The 19343-nt window shown below is 42.6% G+C and overlaps 1 pseudogene; it reads right to left on the bottom strand.

The window, feature by feature from the left end:
- Window positions 1-15436: 15436 nt before the first annotated feature.
- LOC131473607 (uncharacterized) lies at window positions 15437-16319 on the bottom strand (annotated as a pseudogene).
- Window positions 16320-19343: the final 3024 nt, after the last annotated feature.

Genomic DNA, 19343 nt, shown 5'->3' with positions numbered 1-19343 from the left:
GGAGGTCGTTCTCCTCTCCATAGACAACGATGTTGTTGACCAGGGCCCTGTATCCTGACTCGTCTCCCCCCTTGATGAGCCCCAGGATGGTGGTGTCATCAGCATATTTAATGATGATGAAGCTGTCCTGGGTGGAGACACAGTCATATGTGTACAGGGTGAAGAGTTTGGGGTTGAGGCAGCAGCCCTGTGGTGATCCAGTGCTGACTCTGATTTCAGCAGACACCCGTCCTCCCATCTTCACCGCCTGGGGCCTTTCGGTCAGGAAGTCCAGGATCCAGTTGTAGGTGGGAGTAGGGACTCCAAGGTCTGCCAACTTCACGATCAGTCTGCCTGGACGGATAGTGTTCAATGCAGAGCTGTAGTCCAGGAAGAGCATCCTGGCATACGCTCTGCTGCTCTCCAGGTGTTGCAGGGTGTGGTGAAGAGCTAATGCTACCGCGTTGTCCACTGATCGATTGGGGCGGTATGCGAACTGGAGGGTGTCGACAGTGTCTGGAACCATGTTGTTGATGTGGGTGAGGACTAATTTTTCCAGGAACTTCATGGCGACTGGTGTGAAGTCATTTAGGGTGGGTGTGTCTGGTCTTTTAGGGACTGGTATGATGGTGGAGGTTTTGAAGATACGGGGGACTACAGCCTGTGATGTGTTGAAGATATCGGTATACACACCGGCCAGTTGTTCTCCACAGGCCTTCAGTACTCTGGGAGGCACTCCGTCGGGTCCCACCGCTTTGTGGGGGTTCAACTTCTTCAGAGCCTTCAGGACCTGTGTGTGTGTCACCTGGAAGGCAGTGTCCGTGGGGTCACAGGGGGTTTTTGAGGGTGTGTCTGCGTTCAGCCTGTCGAACCTTGCATAGAAGGTGTTCAGGCTGTCTGGGAGCGTGACGTCCCAGGGGTCTGTGGTTGTTGTGGTCCTCCTGTAGTTTGTGACAGACTGGATTCCCTGCCACATGCTTCTTACCATAAACTCATTTAATGGCAAAATAGAGTAACCTTATGTTCTTTTCTTATCACATGCTTAGGGCATGATGGAGTCTGGCATCCTCGAGCTGGACAACCCTGTACACATGTAGGTCAAAGTTTCTTTCAAATGAAAATGGCATATATTTCTGAAGGATGCATAAACATGCTCTTATTCATTTGACACTCATTCAGTTGACACTCTTTATATATATATATATATATATATATATTTCCATTTCTTTTTCAGTAGAAATTGCTTGCAGTATACACATCTTCCGTTGCTTAAGGAGGACTTGTACATTGAGCAGACAGTTTGGAAAACTCATGACATCCAAAAACAACGGCATGCTTCCAGGTCCATTCGGGAAGCCAGATGTCATGTACAACTCCCCACCTCCTGGTATTAGAAAATTTGGTTGATTATTTAATACACTTCTATGAATGCATACTCACCATTGATGCCCAATTATGTTTCCTCCTTCTGAAGAAAATGTGATATAGCTGTATACTGTCTAGCTCTAGACAGTCAAATCAGACTCCATCTGTACATGTGTCTATGATATTCCGTCGCGAGTGACAGTCTCGACTTGTTGCCTGGCATATTCAACTTCCCAAAAGTCACAAAATAATCCAATCAATAGAGGTCAATGCATCTTTTTTTTTTTTTCTTTCCCTTTAGTCATCCATCTCATCCGTAGGAAATGTCCCAGTTTGAAATGACAGGTTGCAGATATATGTTAAAGGTGAAACGATTTCAACTATTACTTTCTTGATTAGCTTCATCAACATCCGTGGATGTTTTTGCTACGCATTTGTTGACCAGGTGTCTAATGTCTCTGTCCTTCACCGGACAGAGAGACATATATATATACATATATATATATACACATACATACATATACATATATATACGTGCACATACACATTTATGCACACATATATTGATGAATTGCAGTATTGCACTGGGATGTATTGCACATTGATCAGGAATATAGAAACAGAATATTGCACATGGTTACAGTGAGGTAGTGTCTGGTTATTTTACAGAGAGTTCAGTGGTTTAGATTTGCCATCAGTTTGACTGTGGCCGGGAAAATCTGTTAAAGAAGCGAGTTCTGTGTGTTATGATGCTGTCCGCTCTGCTGTGCCTCAGGTTGTACTTGCAGCGTTTGTGTTTGAGCAGAGAGTGAGCGGGGTGGAGTGAGTCTCTGCTCTTTTCCTACAACGCTGTGTATACATGGAGTCCATGGTAGGAAGCTGTTACATTACATTACATGTCATTTAGCAGACGCTTTTATCCAAAGCGACTTACAATAAGTGCATTTAAACATTTGGGTACAAATAAGAGCTAGAAGTAAGTAAGAGCTTCAAGTAAATCAAACTATGAAGTGCTAGTCATAAGTGCGATATATAGTTTTTTTTTTTTTTTTTTTTTTTTTTTTTCTTGTCGTCGTTATCGTCTTAGTCGAGGTAGAGTCGGAAGAAATGTGTTTTTAGTCGGCGGCGGAAGATGTGGAGGCTTTCCACTGTCCGGATGTCGATGGGGAGCTCGTTCCACCATTTGGGAGCGAGTACAGTGAACAGTCTCGAGTTCTGTAAATGCCTCTGCGATCCTCTCAGTGAGGGGGCAGCGAGCCGGTTTGCCGATGCAGAGCGAAGTGGGCGGGCTGGGGTGTAGGTTTTGATCATGTCCTGGATGTAGGCTGGACCGGATCCGTTTGTAGCATGGAACGCAAGCACTAGAGCTGTGTCCCAATAATGGATGTAGGCTGGATGTCCACAGACCCCTGGGACGTCACGCTCCCAGACAGCCTGAACACCTTCTATGCAAGGTTCGACAGGCTGAACGCAGACACACCCTCAAAAACCCCCTGTGACCCCACGGACACTGCCTTCCAGGTGACACACACACAGGTCAGAGCTGTGAATAAGATTTTAAATACTTAGTTTTGTAATACTGTAGATGTAGTAGTATACACAAATAGAGGTTTTAAAGTGCACATATGGACAGAGGACAAATTAAAGGAAAACTGACAGTGTCTTAATAAGGTGTGTCAGCTTCAGTGTAATTTGATGTTGATTCTACAAGACTCTGAACTCGACAATTTTTACAAGGGACCCTTTCCTCAAAGGGGACAAGTAGATCCAAATCATGCTCCCTGGAGCACAACAGATCCACTGGATCACCTCACTGTAAGGATCAGGTTTTCTTGTTTTTCGTTTAGTTTGTCCCCCCATCTGTGGTATCTGGCAATACACATCTTTTTTCTATGTCCTAATTAGTTGCCATCTGTCTTATAGCTTGAAGGGGGGTCAATACTGTCTGATAAGGAGAAACAAAGTGTCCTGGACTTGGCCTTTGCATGGGACCTCCCTTCCCTAACTGAGAATAACAGAAGGTGGCTTTTTGAGAAGCTATTGATCCATGCTGTGAGTGAAAGTTTAAAAATGTCTGTCCAAACATAAGTCACAATTTGTTTTGTTTATCCTGTGAGTGATGTTTTGGTTATAAAGGCACGGTGCTAAGTTTCTAGAAAAAAACCCAACCCAAAACTGTTTTTCATAGAAACGTATAATATAGTGGTTGGTCTGTAATATTGCAAATGCAAGGAATCTTCCGTCTTCAGGAGAACAGTATGATTATTTCCTGTGGAATATCACCAGTGGAATTATTCTTTTTCTGTTTTACTCTTCAAGCTTGCTTTTAGATGAGGAATGCTATGGTTTGTATTCTGTCTTATTACTATTAACAGGTAATTATCTTATTACAGGTAATAGGACGTGTCACGAGGCAAATTAAGCAGCTGAGACGAGGTCTTAAAGAAACCCCAATGTGGACACTCGTGACCCAAAGACCTGACACAGTGGCCTTGCTTTTTCCTTGAGAGGGGGCGGGGAATGTCAGCACTGGGGTTCATTTTTAATTACTCTGATATTGTAGTTGCATGCATAACCCACAATTGACATCATGAGTACTAACCAGTTATGTTTAACCAAAGAACTACAAAAAAGTGCGATTTGAAAAATGAAAATGAAAGGTCTTTCTTGTGTTATTTTTTTAATACAGGTACTTCTTCAGCGTATCACATGGCCTCATGAGGATGACAACGATGATGACAATTGTTCAGTTGAAACCAAATGCCGCATATCAAGCTTTCTACAACAGTTCATAGCTGATGGTTGATTTACAGAGACTGAGTTGAAAGTGCTATTTAAATATTAAGTGATTACTGATTGTTCTGTTGTGGTTTTTATAATATTGTATGTTTGAATTAGGAAAGAGCACTTAATGAAGTTAATTTAATTTTTTTCATGAATATTTACATCAGAAGTAAAACACTGCCACCTACTGACTCCTTTTGGGAAAGCAGGTAGTTTTTTCAACAATCACCATTGAGCTGGAAAGAGCAACATGACATGAGTTTATATTATAAAAACTAATCATCATTACTTTTTTCAACTCAATAGTCAGGTCCAACAGGTATAATTCTAAAAATGATTTTTCTGTACACTTGTCTTAAGGGTTTGACAAATCTACTGAATGTAAGCAGTAAGAGCCATAGTTGGCTATTTATCCTGATGACTAATCATCATTCATTTTAATCTCTATAGCAACACCAACTGAATTGACTGACCTGATCCAATTCTGGACCGGATGGGAGGTTCTACCATGGAGTCTCTCTGTAGATGTCGTTGAGGGCAGATACCCAACAGCCGCCACCTGCTTTGAGACCTTGCGCATCCCAGGACATTACAAGGACTATTCAATTCAATTCAATTAAATTTTATTTGTATAGCGCCAAATCATAACATACATGATCTCAGGTCTCTGTACATAGACAACATCAAAGAGAGCAGAGAACCCAAACAGTTCACACAATGAGCAAACACTAGGCATCAGTGGAGAGAAAAAACTCCCTCTCAACAGGAAGCAATCTCTGACAGAACCAGACTCAGAGATGTGCAGTCATCTGCCTCGACCGGTCGGGGTGAAAGGAAAATGGGGGACAGCGGAGAGGTGGGGGACAGAAAGGGGGGAGAGAAAGGACAAGAGGGAGATGAGGTAGAGACAGAAGAGAGAGAGAGACCAGGAGCAGATACACAACAACTGTATCAAGTTACAAGTTTATACAGTCAATGATATCGACTTTTTAATTATAGCACAATAATAATGGTGATGCTATGTATGATATGGATAGCCTCGAAAACTGGATCTGGATCCTGCAACCTGCAAGATGAGAATACAGGGAGAGAGAGAGAGGGAAGGAAGGAAGGACACAAACTAGGGAGAGAAAGAGACAAGGTTAATGACATATAAAAAGTCATATTCATACCCTGAGTGTGAGAGAGTGAATGTGCGTGCACCACAGGAAAATCCCCCAGCAGTCTAGGTCTATTGCAGCAGAACTAAGAGATGGTCCAGGTTTCCCTGAACCAGCTCTAACTATAAGCTTTATCAAAAAGGAAAGTTTGAAGTCTAACTTTAAATACAGAGAGAGGCTCCGCCTCCCCAACTGTCATTGGAAGCTGGTTCCACAGGAGAGGAGGAGCCTGGTAACTGAAGGCTCTACCTCCCATTCTGCTCTTACAGACTCTGACTCAAGTAAACCTGTATTTTGTGACCTAAGTGTTCTGTTAGGGTGATAAGGTAAGACTAGGTCTTTCAGGTATGAAGGGGCCTGACCATTAAGTGCTTTGTACGTGAGGAGGAGGATTTTAAATTGAATTCTAAACTGTACGGGGAGCCAGTGTAGAGAACACTGGAGTTATATAGTCTCTCTTTCTAGTTCCTGTCAGAACTCGTGCTACAGCATTTTGAATGAACTGAAGGGTTCTAACAGACTTGTTGGAACATCCTGATAATAAGGAGTTACAGTAATCTAATCTAGATGTAACAAAAGCATGAACTAGTTTTTCAGCGTCCTGTAAAGACAGAATGTTTCTAATTTTCATAATGTTCCGCAGGTGGAAGAAGGCTGCAACACGCCAAGTGGTCGGCAAGGCAGTGGACAGGATCAGAGCATAGCACTACTGAGAAAGATCCCCTGCAGGGATCAGATCTAAATAACCGATTAACGATTGCCAATGAGAATAAAACTTATCAGATGACCCTCTCAGAGAAAATTTTATTTTTTCCAGTTTTAGGGAGGACATAATATCACCTATCCAGGATTAAAGATTAAAGATGGGGGCAGGGGTGACTTCTACTGTAACAAAATTATCCTGTGTGCAATTAGTGAGGTGAAAGCGATTACATTAATTTGAATTTTTGTCACAGTGTTGCCACCCTCCGGTCTCCCAAAATAGCTATGTGGGGGGGATGGTGGAATCTGGGTCCGTAACATGTCAGAGATCGTCTTAAAGAATGTTTCCCAAAACCCAGCCAGTTTGGGGCACAGCCAAAACATGTGCTAAATCACACGGGGAGAGTGAACATCTATTACATTTATCCTCTACTGTGTCTGGGTACATTTTGGGAAGTTTGGCTTTGCAATAATGAGCCCTGTGCCGCACTTTAAACTGAATAAGACTAAGCCGGGTGCAAGAGGAGGATGAGTTCACAGCTTCTGAAGTCTTCCCCCAGAAGTGGTCAGAGAGGTTCATCTGTAGTTTGCTTTCCCAGGTTGCTTTAATTTTCTCAACCATGGTTTCACTAGTTGGCAGAATAAGTTTATATAAATAAGAGACATGTCCCTTAGATAGAGCGTCAGCAGGTAGTATATGGTCTAGGCCACTGGCAGGCAGGATTTGAGGAAATGTTGGAGAATGTGATCTCGCAAAATCCCGTAACTGAAAATACCTGAAAAAATCTGACTGGTTGAGCCCAAATGTGGCACACAGATGATCGAAACTAGCGAAAGACCCATCCACATAAAGGTTCTCCAAATATCGTAGGCCCTTTTTAGCAAGCCTCATAAACCTTGGATCAATACTCGCCGGCAAAAAGAGGTGGTTATTACAGATAGGAGTGGACCGTGGAAGAGTGGACCACTTAAAATGTTGCCTTATTTGTGCCCATATCTTTAAGGTGGCGGCAACAATAGGGTCGTCCGTGTACTGTGAAAGAGTGATAGGTGGTGTGCTACACGCCAGAGCCTGTGATGAAGACGAGAAACGAGGCAGTCTCGAGTTGGCACCAGGTGCTCTGTGGGGAAGTGAACCACAGACGAGGCCTGTGCATGTTTGCAGCCCAATAATAACATTGGTAATTTGGCAAGCCCAGTCCACCGGTCTACTCCGCTGTAGCAGGGTTCTACAGGTTCTAGGGTTCTGGCCTGCCCATATGAATGTAGAGATAATGGTGTCAACAGTTTTAAAAAAAGATCTAGGCAGGAAGATGGGAATATATTGGAAAATATATAAATACCTTGGTAATACATTCATCTTAAGTGTTTTTACCCTCCCCGCCAAAGAGAGAGGCAAATGACCCCACTTTTGCAGATCTGTCTTTATTTTCTCTGTCAGGGCTGTAAAATTGCGTTCCTTTAAAGTACGAATGGACCGTGTAATGAAAACACCTAAGTATTTGAACTGAAATGGAATAGACGACGTTGACATTGTTAAGGCTGCCTCATTAATGGGGAAGCATTCACTTTTTTGAATGTTTAACCTATATCCAGAGAATGTCCCGAAGGAGTTCAAGATTGACATTATATGTGGCATACTGGACTCTGGTATACGCACATACAGAAGTAGATCGTCCACATATAACAAAAGTTTGTGCTCTATTCCCCACCTCTGGATACCAAGAAATCTTGTTTAGGATTTCAGCGCTATTGAAAGTGGCTCGATGGCAATTGCAAATATGTCACTCCGGCAGTTTGCCCCGCCCCCTCCTCCATCGGCCTGCCGGTCTGATTACACACACCTGCTGACAATTAAGCCATGTGAACCTTAAAAACTCTCTGTTTCCTTGTTTCAGTGCCAGTGTGTTTTCGTCCATGCCTGATCACCAGAGCTCCTCGTCACAGCCACAGAATCCACAAGTTTTCGATCCTCTTAGTGAGCGACGCTTTCTTTTGTAAGTTTTCTTATCATAGCTTTTCAGCTGATACTAGTGATGGTGAGATGAAGCCTCATGAGGCATTGAACCACTTGAGCCAATTGGTTCGAGAAAGGGTTCATTTCTCGAAGCTTCATGTGCACACGAAACCACCTACTGGCCAAGTGTATAATCACAGGCAGCTGTATCTGAACCACATAATGTGTGATGCATAGAATTTTTGTGTCTGTTAGAAATGACTATGAATTACAAAAAATGTATGACCAAATAATTTATGTACATGTGTTAATACATTTTTTGAATGTATTCTGTGTGTAAATCTTCCCAAAATGGTAATATCATAATATGGCAGGTTGTGCAATGTTTTTCTGAAAATGGCATGGGCGTAGTCAGGCAGAGGACAGTGAAAGTGCTTGTGGAACTAGGAAAAGGGCACAGATTATGCTTGTGTAACTTGGACAATGATGAGGACAGGAGGGTAAACTTCGAAGATCTGGATCAGGGTCCCCTGGAACTGAAGTTTACCGCGCTGGCCTCTCAGATGACCAGCTCCCTCGTTTGGTAGAGGTGAAAGCGAATGATGACAGCCCGTGGTTTACCTCCTGGGGGTGGCTTGGCAGTCAGCGCTCTGTGTGCTCTGTCCAGCTCGGGGGGAGAGTGTTTGACGGCCAAATACCTCAACAAGCAGATCCGAAAAATGGCAGTAGGTTGGGGACCCTCAATAGACTCCGGTAAGCCGATGATTCTTATGTTGTTCCTTAGCTGCTAGCTTGGTGTTGCTATCAGCCAGCGCCACACACGTCTTCTCCAGCATGTGTATCCTCTGCTCCAATGTGTTAGCGCTGGTGTCGACTGAGGCGATGCGGCGGCTGGGTCTTCTACTGTGGCTTCGGTTTGAACCAATTTCTCCTCCAGAGACGTTAGGCCGTTTTAAACTCGACTAAGATCGCCACCTTGTGCTCCTGCAGCAGGCTAGCGATGCTAGCAATGCACGGGCTGCCACATGTGGCTGAAATGTCGTCCTTTTTAGCGTGGTCTTTTTTCGCATGTCTAGCTTTAGATGTCATCTTGTTGATGCCTTCACTTGGTGGTCGACATGTAGTATTTTTAAGGATTCGGGGTGTAAAGCGTAGTATTTTTTTATAAAGGGTAGCGGGAGAGCGAGACTAGTGCATCCACTACATTCCGGATCTCAACTCGAAGTCCAGCTCTTCTTTTTAAGGCAAGGCACATTTTCCGATGAAGAAAAATTCTGTGGCACACCAAAAACAAAATGTTACAAAATGACACATTATAGCCAAATACAGTACATGCGACCGCAGTTCAGTTTTTAAAGGTATTCATACTCATAACTCAGTTAAAGACTACTACGCTCTCTACTGCCACCAACTGATATGGAGGAGTATTACTCTACCTCTTACTGCATTTCTGGCACAATTCCATGCAGGTGGTGACTAAATAATATTTTTGTGGATATATTAAGTGAAATTGGATAATTTTCCTCGGCACACTGGACGATCTCTCACAGCACAGTAGTGTGATTGAAAATCTGCCCCTTATTTCACTGCTGATGGTTTCTGACCATTTGTCTACATTACAGAAGATTTACAGTAGTCCTGTCAGAGATTTCTGAACTGTAGGGTTTCTCTTGTGCGCTCTCTATAATATTGTAAAGCTTTCTGCCTTTCTATGTGAATAAAGTGTTGTATTTATATTTTTGTCCATTTGTAATTCAGCAAACGTGAACACAATCAAGCCCTATGTTTTCTGTCAGAATACAGAGTCAAACCGACTGTTAGTGGAGGAATGCAGTGGGAGTCTGTACCTATAGATGGCTATACGATCTGTGTGCTTCACAGTGAAGTGGGTAACCTTACCCACAATCTAATTAAGGCAAGTTAAAGGAATAGCATCCCAACATTATGCATTGCAATGTTTATTCTCAGGGTATTTACTGAGAGACCCCAGTTGTTCTCTGACTGACCCACAACGGGCCATTAGACATGGTCAGCTAAAGATAGAAATGCTGCACCACCTGTCGCTCCTGGTGCTTCAGGCAGCAACGCCATTGGTTTAGAAAAGATAGAAGGACTTCAAAAGAAAAGTATACATATACATATATATATATATATATTTACATATATACACATATATGTAGATATACATATATACATAAATAGATGTATACATATATAAATATACAGTACTGTGCAGAAGTCTTAGGCCACCATTAGATTTGTTGTTTTAGCAATGCTATAACGACAATAGAGATTTAACTTTACTGGAACACATCCAGAAAATAAGTATGCAGTTTTTTGTTGTTTACGCCAGGTTTATTCAAGACATGCTTGAGCATTACATGCACATGGTGCATGAGTTAAACTCATTGACAGCTCGCTAATATATAAGAGCAGCTTTAAGTCGCATCACTTCATTCCAAATTCACATGATCACAGAATTTGACAGACAGAAAAAACACCAGAGCTGGTGGTGCCTGAAACTTTTGCACAGTACTGTATATATATTTATATATATATATATATATATATGGGATGTAGTTGGAGTCTGTTTACATCTATCGCACAATAGGTTCGTAAATATTCTTGCTAGTTTAGCTTTTGAGAAGTGCAACCTGTGTAACACTGTATTAAAGCAAGTGTGGAACATATGGAAGAGTGGACTCTGGTAAGAGCCATATCCCCTTCCTCGTCAGACAGCTGGGCCCCCAAGTCATTTTCCCACTGTTCTCGCATACGTGAAATAGAGAGGTTGCAGCTATCCATGATATGGGAATAAATAAATGCTATTCTGCTCTCATTCAGCATATTGACTCTTAATAGGGAATCCAAACAGGAAGGAGAGGGGAGTGTAGGAAAATTAGCAAACTTTTTACGAGTAAAAACTCGAATTTTTAAGTATCGCAAAAAATGCTTGTTTGTCAGACCGAATTTAGTAATTCATAATACAGTCTATTGATATTGATTACATTGAATTTCTATTGTATTTGCCTACAGAGGGTTCACTTTATGAAACCAGCATGGCCCATAATGCTTTGCGTGTTTACCCGGATGTTATTTAAGAAAAGACTGGAAGCAGTTTTGTGTTCTCAGAGCAGCTGCTAGTAATGAATGAATGCCAAAGTGATATTTTCTGCACCTTTTTGTGTCACCCTTTTTTCTTATATAAAGCGAAGATTTATTTCTGACGTCCTGCGAAGTTATTTTGATTGTAGTTAATCTACAACTGCCTCTGGGGATGAATTGCTAGATTCAGTGTACATGATATCGAACAATCGTCTCAGGTTAAAATAAGATTGTGTGCCCTGGATAAACCCAGTCTGGTCCTCCGAAATGATGCGAGGAAGAATTGTTTGAAGTCGGAGTGCAATGGCCTTTGAGAACACTTTACCGTCACAGTTTGTCAAGCTGTTGAAGAATGTTATTCTCCAGTGCTTCTGCAAAGACTGAGAGAAGAAGATGGGCAAGTTTATTTTTGAAACCCATCCAGGCCAGGGGCTTTTCCACTCTGAAGGGACATTATTGCATTGTTCATTTCCTTCAGTGTCAGATTTTGTTCCAAGCGTTCTTTAGAGTCAGAGTCAATTGTAGGAATGGGCAGATTAGAAAAGAACCCGTCAAATGGTGTTGTATCTGAAGAATATAATTTAGAATAAAACTCTTTAAAGCAGAACTATCAGGTAGCATACTTTGCAAAATAATACAGGGTAATTGACTTTGTACACTGGCGCTTGTACAATTCCTATTTTGCACTCGACGCACATTGGAATTTTCCCTCCACAAGCGCAGGTCCCTAAATTAGGGAATGAACTTGTGCTCCGGGGGCAATCAGCGAAAAGAGGAGGCGTGTTCCGGCGCAAACGTTCCCTGGTGCTATTTTGCTGTTTCAAGAAACAATTCCGCCACCGACCAGGAAAAACCTAGTCTAAAGTCAGTGGCGCTTATTTAGATGCTATTTTAAGGAGGCACACTTGGCCATAATGTAGCCTGTGCACAACGTGCATCCACTTTGCTTCTCTCATCTACAAGGAAGCCGTTTCCATTTTTGCAAACAATACATAATTAAAAGGAAAAGTATTACCACAGGAGGGAAATCATTGTGGTGTCAATGAAGATGTGAAAAAATAGGCATAAATCTATTCAGGCTAATTATAGTAATGATGGATTAAACTAACCTGTTTGACCAATAGTCGCAAGACACATAGGTATATAAGAACACCTGACAAAGTGGGTTGTCCGTCAAGAACCAGGAAACAAAATTCTGAAGACTGCGAAATTACCTTTATGTAAGTTCATTAAAAACCTTACTCTTCAACTTACCGGTTAAGTTGCACTTGCTTATATTTTTTTCTATTGCACAGTGAGATGGAGTATGTCTTAGGACGAAGAATTAGACGCGGGAGGGAGAGGGTCTACCGGCCCAGACAGACCTATCTCTCCCTCAGTGAGGTGGAATGTAGGCGTAAGTTACGCCAGACCCGTCAGGCTGTGACAGATCCATCTGCCATCTCCTGGCAGATGAGCTGGGTACTGATGCACCCGGTCCCTATGCCCTCCCCGTTGCAGTGAAAGTTACAGCGGGGCTGTATTTATATGCATCTGGGTCATTCTAGCACCGTCTTAGCACCATTGGAGGCATTTCACAATCTGCCATAAGTTTGGCTATACATCAGGTCTAGTCCGACATGCTGGGGAATACATCCAATTCCCCGCCATGTATTTGCAAATTACGCGAGCTCAAGCCACGACTCATTCATACTGGCAAACTCTAACATTCCTGCCATATTCGAGGGGAATCCCCCCTTGGAATGGGTGGCTGTTAGGTGACAATTGCTATCCGTTAAAGAAAGGCTGAAGACACCATTTATCATGCCAGCAACAGTGCGTGAAATGGTATATAATGACAACACAGAAACACGCAGTGTAGTTGAACGTACATTTAGGATACTGAAAATGCGCGTCAGGTGTTTGGATAGGTCAGGAGGCACTTTACAGTACAGTCCTCAAGAAGTCGCAGCATTTTTTGTGGCATGTTATGTTTTCACAACATTTTCATGAATTGTGGATGTGTTGATGACATAAATGAGGAAATATTACAGGACTTCAGGAGACGTGATGTTGAACTGCATGTGCCGATGCCATTTAACCCAAATACCCCAGCAGCAGCATGGGAGAGGAGAGCTTATTTGACAGAAGAGCTGCATCATCTATAGTGAGGTAAGCAAAGTAATCTCGGTCTAATGTTAGACTACATTGCAAAAATATCACCATGCATTCATAACCTTGTGATTCAGTGAGTGACATTTCTTTATTTACATTTTGTCAAACACAAAAATCAATAGCAAACTGTTCGTAAATACAAAAAATACAAATGGAAAATGAACAGTTGAAAAGATTTAAACAAAATAACTAATTCTTTTTCCCTCTGATAGGCATGCGACGTGCGTTACGGCGGGATTGGACACGCGAGGGTCCGGGAGTGGCAATGCGGGATGTGCTCCTGGTGGAGAGGGTGGACAGAGATGGAGTGGGGGGAGGAGGAAGGGGCACAACAGGAGGAGGAAGCGGCAGGAGCCAGTGGTGCATTTGGAGGCCCACGCTCAATGGCTGCAGCAATCCTCTCCAAACTTGAGGAGATGCACCTGAGAGGCCGCAGCAACATCGCCACCTGGTCAAGACGGGCATTAAGACCTTGCCGCATCCCGGACAGCTCCCGCTACAGCATGTCAAACCCGGTTTGCTGGAGCTGCAGGAACGAATGGTCTGACGATGCTGCCACGTCTAGTGGGTCTGGATCCTCTCCTCTGTGTTTGCGCTGCACCCTCCTCAGCTGGCCCGTGCGCACTACTCCTGAGGCCAGGGTCTTCTTCCTGCGAAGCTGCGTTACATTGTTTTGATTTACTGTATGGCTGTGTTACATTTATTTCATGTGGATAATGATTAAAAAAAAATGTCATGAGAAATCTGAACTTGATTTGTAAGTGTACCCTGAGGTTGGACAGCTAGTATATTGGGTTGGGTGCCGATTTATAAGCCCCCAAATATGCAGCGATGTCCTCTGCTGGCGTCAGGTCCTGAGTAGAGGCAGATCCACCTCCAGTTACACTGCGTAGCCGAGCTTGGACTTCCCCTGCCTTCTGACATCATTGTAGTGTTTGTGGCACTGGTGCGATGTCCTGGGGATGCCAGCCGTAGATACAATTGTGGCGATTTCCTCCCATGCCTGTTTAACTAAAACTAGTTTGGGTGGGTTTCTCGCATCCCCATACAAAGCCACTTCTTGGTCTTTTACGGCCCTGACGAGGATGTCAGTCTCCTCGGCTGAGAATCGCTCCTGGTATGCGCCTGGTAAATCCGCCATTATAATAGCAATCCGCCATGGAACAAGCGCCCCTGCATTTAAAGGGAATGTGAGATGACGCTCTGATTGGTTTATTGCACGTTACGCCCAAACCACACCTATGAGAAGTTTGAACAGTTCCGAGGTTCAAAATGTATACATTTGATAGTATTATGCGGGAGCTGTGGAAGACACACTACTCATGCTCAAGCATCTCATTTTTAAATGTCTCTTCTTCATTTTTCTCTTCCTTCAGGGGAATGAGCCTTCAGTTTCATCGACCTAGCATTTGTGATCCATTGGGAGTCACTAAGACGGAGAGAATGGGGACCTTTTCTGTCCTCTGTAACGTCCCACTCTTTTTATTTCTCATTTTTTTCATTTTACTACTCCTTCATTGAGAGTATCATCTCCTTTTCCATAACCTGTTGGTTCCACTCAACCAGCCTCCAGAACAAAAGCTGCCTGCAGAGGACTGCCAAAATCATTGGATTACCCCTCAGGACCCTGTCTGCTGTGTATGAACATTTAACATGCAGGTCAGCAGGACCCACACACCCTCTCTCATCGTTTTAGTGGATCCCATTGGGTCGCCGGCTTCGCTGCCCTGCCTGCAGGACATAGAGGAGAAGGGCTACTTTGTGCCCAGGGCATGCAATACATGAACTGTAGATCAGTTTATACTACTTAACAATCCTAAAAATGTGGGTTCATCTCCAACAATTATTTTGTATCGTGAGCGACGAGTGGCATCACAGACCCTGCCACTGTGTTTCAGTCCAGTGACTGTGTCAGACGGAGTCTGTGCTCCAGTCATGGAGGAAGAACTGAACAAATCTATTTAATGAACTGATTCTATTGATTTGATTTAGTTACACTGAAAACACTGCTTTACAAGTCACTAGTCATTCGTTTGTGTGTGTGTGTGTGTGTGTGTGTGTGTGTGTGTCTCGTATAAAATGAAGTCACTGCAGTTTCACACAGCTGTGCTGTCCACCCACGTTGAGTGGGTACTTTTTTGTAGTGGAGATGTAACATATGCCGTGCCAAGGCGAGTAGAGCGGGTGGAAATACGCCATAAGAGCTGGTCCAGGTTTCCCTGAACCAGCTCTAACTATAAGCTTTATCAAAAAGGAAAGTTTGAAGTCTAACTTTAAATACAGAGAGAGGCTCCGCCTCCCGAACTGTCATTGGAAGCTGGTTCCACAGGAGAGGAGGAGCCTGGTAACTGAAGGCTCCGCCTCCCATTCTGCTCTTACAGACTCTGGGAACCACAAGTAAACCTGTATTTTGTGACCTAAGGGGTCTGTTAGGGTGATAAGGTAAGACTAGGTCTTTCAGGTATGAAGGGGCCTGACCATTAAGTGCTTTGTACGTGAGGAGGAGGATTTTAAATTGAATTCTAAACTGTGGGTGGAGCCAGTGTAGAGAAGCTAACACTGGAGTTATATGGTCTCTCTTTCTAGTTCCTGTCAGAACTCGTGCTGCAGCATTTTGAATGAACTGAAGGGTTCTAACAGACTTGTTGGAACATCCTGATAATAAGGAGTTACAGTAATCTAATCTAGATGTAACAAAAGCATGAACTAGTTTTTCAGCATCCTGTAAAGACAGAATGTTTCTAATTTTCATAATGTTCCGCAGGTGGAAGAAGGCTGTTCTGGAAATGAGTTTAATGTGTGAATCAAATGACATTTCCTGGTCAAAAGTAACTCCAAGGTTCCTCACAGTGGAACTGGAAGCCATGGTGATGTCATCTAAAGTGACAATGTGATCAGAAAGTTTTTCTCTGAGGTGTTTAGGGCCGAGTATAAAAGTTTAAAAGTAGAAAGTTACAGGTCATCCAGGACTTAATGTCTCTGAGACATTCCTGGAGTTGAACAACCTGATTTATTTCATCCGGCCTCATTGATAAATATAGCTGTGAGTCATCTGCATAACAATGAAAGTGTATGTTGTGCTTTCTAATAATGTTCCCTAGAGGAAGCATATATAAGGTAAAAAGTATAGGCCCAAGCACTGAGCCTTGTGGAACTCCACAATTAACTGTTGTTTGTAGTGAGGCTTTATCATTAACATGAACAAACTGGAATCTATCACATAAGTATGATTTAAACCAGCAGAGGGCAGCACCTGTGATACCAAGAGTCTGCTCCAATCTCTGCAGTAGAATATTATGATCAATGGTGTCAAATGCAGCACTAAGATCTAACAGGACAAGTAAAGAAACTAGACCATTATCTGAAGCCAAGAGAAGATCATTACTAACTTTAACTAGTGCTGTTTCTGTGCTATGGTTTAATCTAAAACCTGACTGAAAATCTTCAAACAGGCCATTAATGCGCAAATATTCACATCATTGATTAGCAACTGCCTTTTTTTAAGATTTTAGAAACAAAGGGAAGATTAGATATAGGTCGGTAATTAGCTAAAATATCTGGGTCAAGGGTCGCTTTTTTGAGAAGGGGTTTTAATAACTGGTACTTCAAAAGTTTGGGCCATAAATACTGTACAGAGGGAGCTGAGGAGAAAGATAAGGGAGGGGAAGGACAGCTACAGGAGGAAGATGGAGGATCAGCTGCAGCAGAACAATGTCAGCGGAGTCTGGAGAGGCCTGAAAACCATCATTGGCCACAAGAAGCTGGACTCCCAGGCTGTAGGGGACCAGAGGTGGGCTAATGACCTAAACGTATTCTTCAATAGGTTGGATCAGACTCCCACCCCTCCCCCGACCCAGCCAGTCCTGCTGCAACCCCTTTCATCTGCATCACCAGTACACTGCCCAACCTCCAGCACCCTCTTTCAGTACCAGCTCACCTCCCACAAACTCAACTCCTTTTTTCACACAACCCCCCTGCTCCAATCTGTCCTTCACACCTAACCAGGTGAGCTCAAGAAGATCGAGGAGGCTGACGGCATCAGCTCCAGGGCTCCTCATTCCTACCTACCAAGTGCAATGTTGGTAAACAGGTTTGGATGATGAAACTAATGATTTTAACTCACTTGTAGTTAAATCAATTAACTCACTAGTACACAGTGAACAAGGTTATCTATGAGGGCGGGAGTAAAATCACAAACCACGTTATCTGAAGGCACTGTAAGGTAGCATGGTATCGTGGACCTTTGATGTAAGCTTAAGGCCCTTTGATGTATATGACAGCTATGATAGGTATACTATAGACAGATAAGTGCTAGAATAGGATAGAGTGATCTTATTGTTAGCATAAAGTTCCTGAATAATCAGTGTTTCTTACTTTGTGGAAACATGTAATTACAGGTAGAAACCTTCACAATTCTAAAGAGAAGAGAAAACTAACAGTTCACACAATGAACAAACACGAGGCATCAGTGGAGAGAAAAAACACATTTATACAAACAGCAGCTGAGATTGTTGATAAAAACATTATAGCAATACCAACTTTAATTATAGCATTGTAATAATGGTTATGATATTATAATAATAATAATAAAAATAATAATGGTGATGATATACTTACAATAATAATGCTTAGTATTATATATACTTATATTATAATAATTATTAGTAGCATTTATTATTATTATTACTATTATTATTATTATTGTTGTTATCATTATTATTATTATGGATCTGGATACTCAAAACCTGTCCACTGTCTGTCTCTCTCTCTCACTCTTCAGGCTACAGGAGAACCAGCACCATATGTACTTGGCAAAATAATCAGGCAACTTGTCTCTTTGTCTCTTCACAGGCTGCTTTTGTAATAAATGAAGCTGGAGGATAGTACATTGTTGACTAATGGAAGAACATCTTGATTCCGAGGACAGCAGACGATCTCTGCTATAACACACACTCAAAGTGAGCGTAGGAGACGGATGGGAACTCATAGGCCACAGATTCCTCTTGTCGAGTGATCACTTCATATCAGGTACTGTTGTTATTCCTGTCGCTGAAGTCTGTGGTCAGCAGTTAAGGGGAAACTTAAGGGAGAATTTATACTGATGTAAAAGTGCCCGTATGTAAAGTCTTGGGAAGCTGTGACTCTAGATGCTTCAGCTTTGTTACAGACACCAACACGAATGAACTTAAACATGTGGTCTATTCTACATGCTTTTATTGTGACGTGTAAGTGTTCTCTGGAGTAGAATGAGGGGAAGTTTATCAGAACGTTGAAGATGTGAATGCTGCAGGTCTGGAATAATCTCCACACTTGTGAAAAGCACCCGGGGGTTTTGTAAGGATCAGATATATTTAGTCTGTTAGGTTCTTGGCTCCCTCTCTTTCAGCTTTATACATCTAGTAACAATGATTGAGTGCAGCTAATTATTGGCTAAGATGCATGACTACAGGCCTGGGTGTGCTGTTCCAATGAAATACAGTAGAGGAAATCAGGCAAGACTGATAGAAATGGACACGGGAAAATAGTTGATTTCCAGCTCCAAGGACAGAGCTGACATGAAATTGATTTCGGCCCCCCACTGATATTGGCTTTGACACCCCTGAAGGTTCCACTCATACCTGCACAGACTTGCGGATGTTGACATCTATGTCAACAACATTTGAAATAACAGGCCATCAGGTACAGCCCACACCACGCCTACCAAGAAACAGGTACTGTTTACCACTTGACCATTCCAAACCATACCATAATCTATAATCCCTCATGGCACTTCGTCACATACAATTGTGAGAGGAAGGTCCTCGGTTTTGCTGTCCCTCATGATTCCGTGCCTCTCACAACTGAGACCACGCCCCTATGGTAGATCAGGGCCAAAAGTCTGAACCTGAAAAAAATTACCTGAAAGCGGGAAAAAGACATTTGAATGTCTTTTTCATTCAAATGAATGAAAAAGCAAACGTTTGCTATTTTTGAGTTCAGTAGAAAAACTTAAACCTTCAGTTTTGTTTGACCCTGATCTGCCTCCACAGGAGCAACACGTGGTCAAGTGTCTTCATAGGATTCTCTTGAAATGCTATGTGAGAAATAATGGTTGATTTCTAGAATATAGAATATCTTTATTTGTCATTGTAACAGGT

Source organism: Solea solea, chromosome 15 (genome assembly GCF_958295425.1).
Source record: "Solea solea chromosome 15, fSolSol10.1, whole genome shotgun sequence".
Lineage (NCBI taxonomy): Eukaryota > Metazoa > Chordata > Actinopteri > Pleuronectiformes > Soleidae > Solea > Solea solea.
The sequence above is the reverse complement of the archived record's forward strand: the minus strand, read 5'-3'. Positions and strand labels throughout refer to the sequence as shown.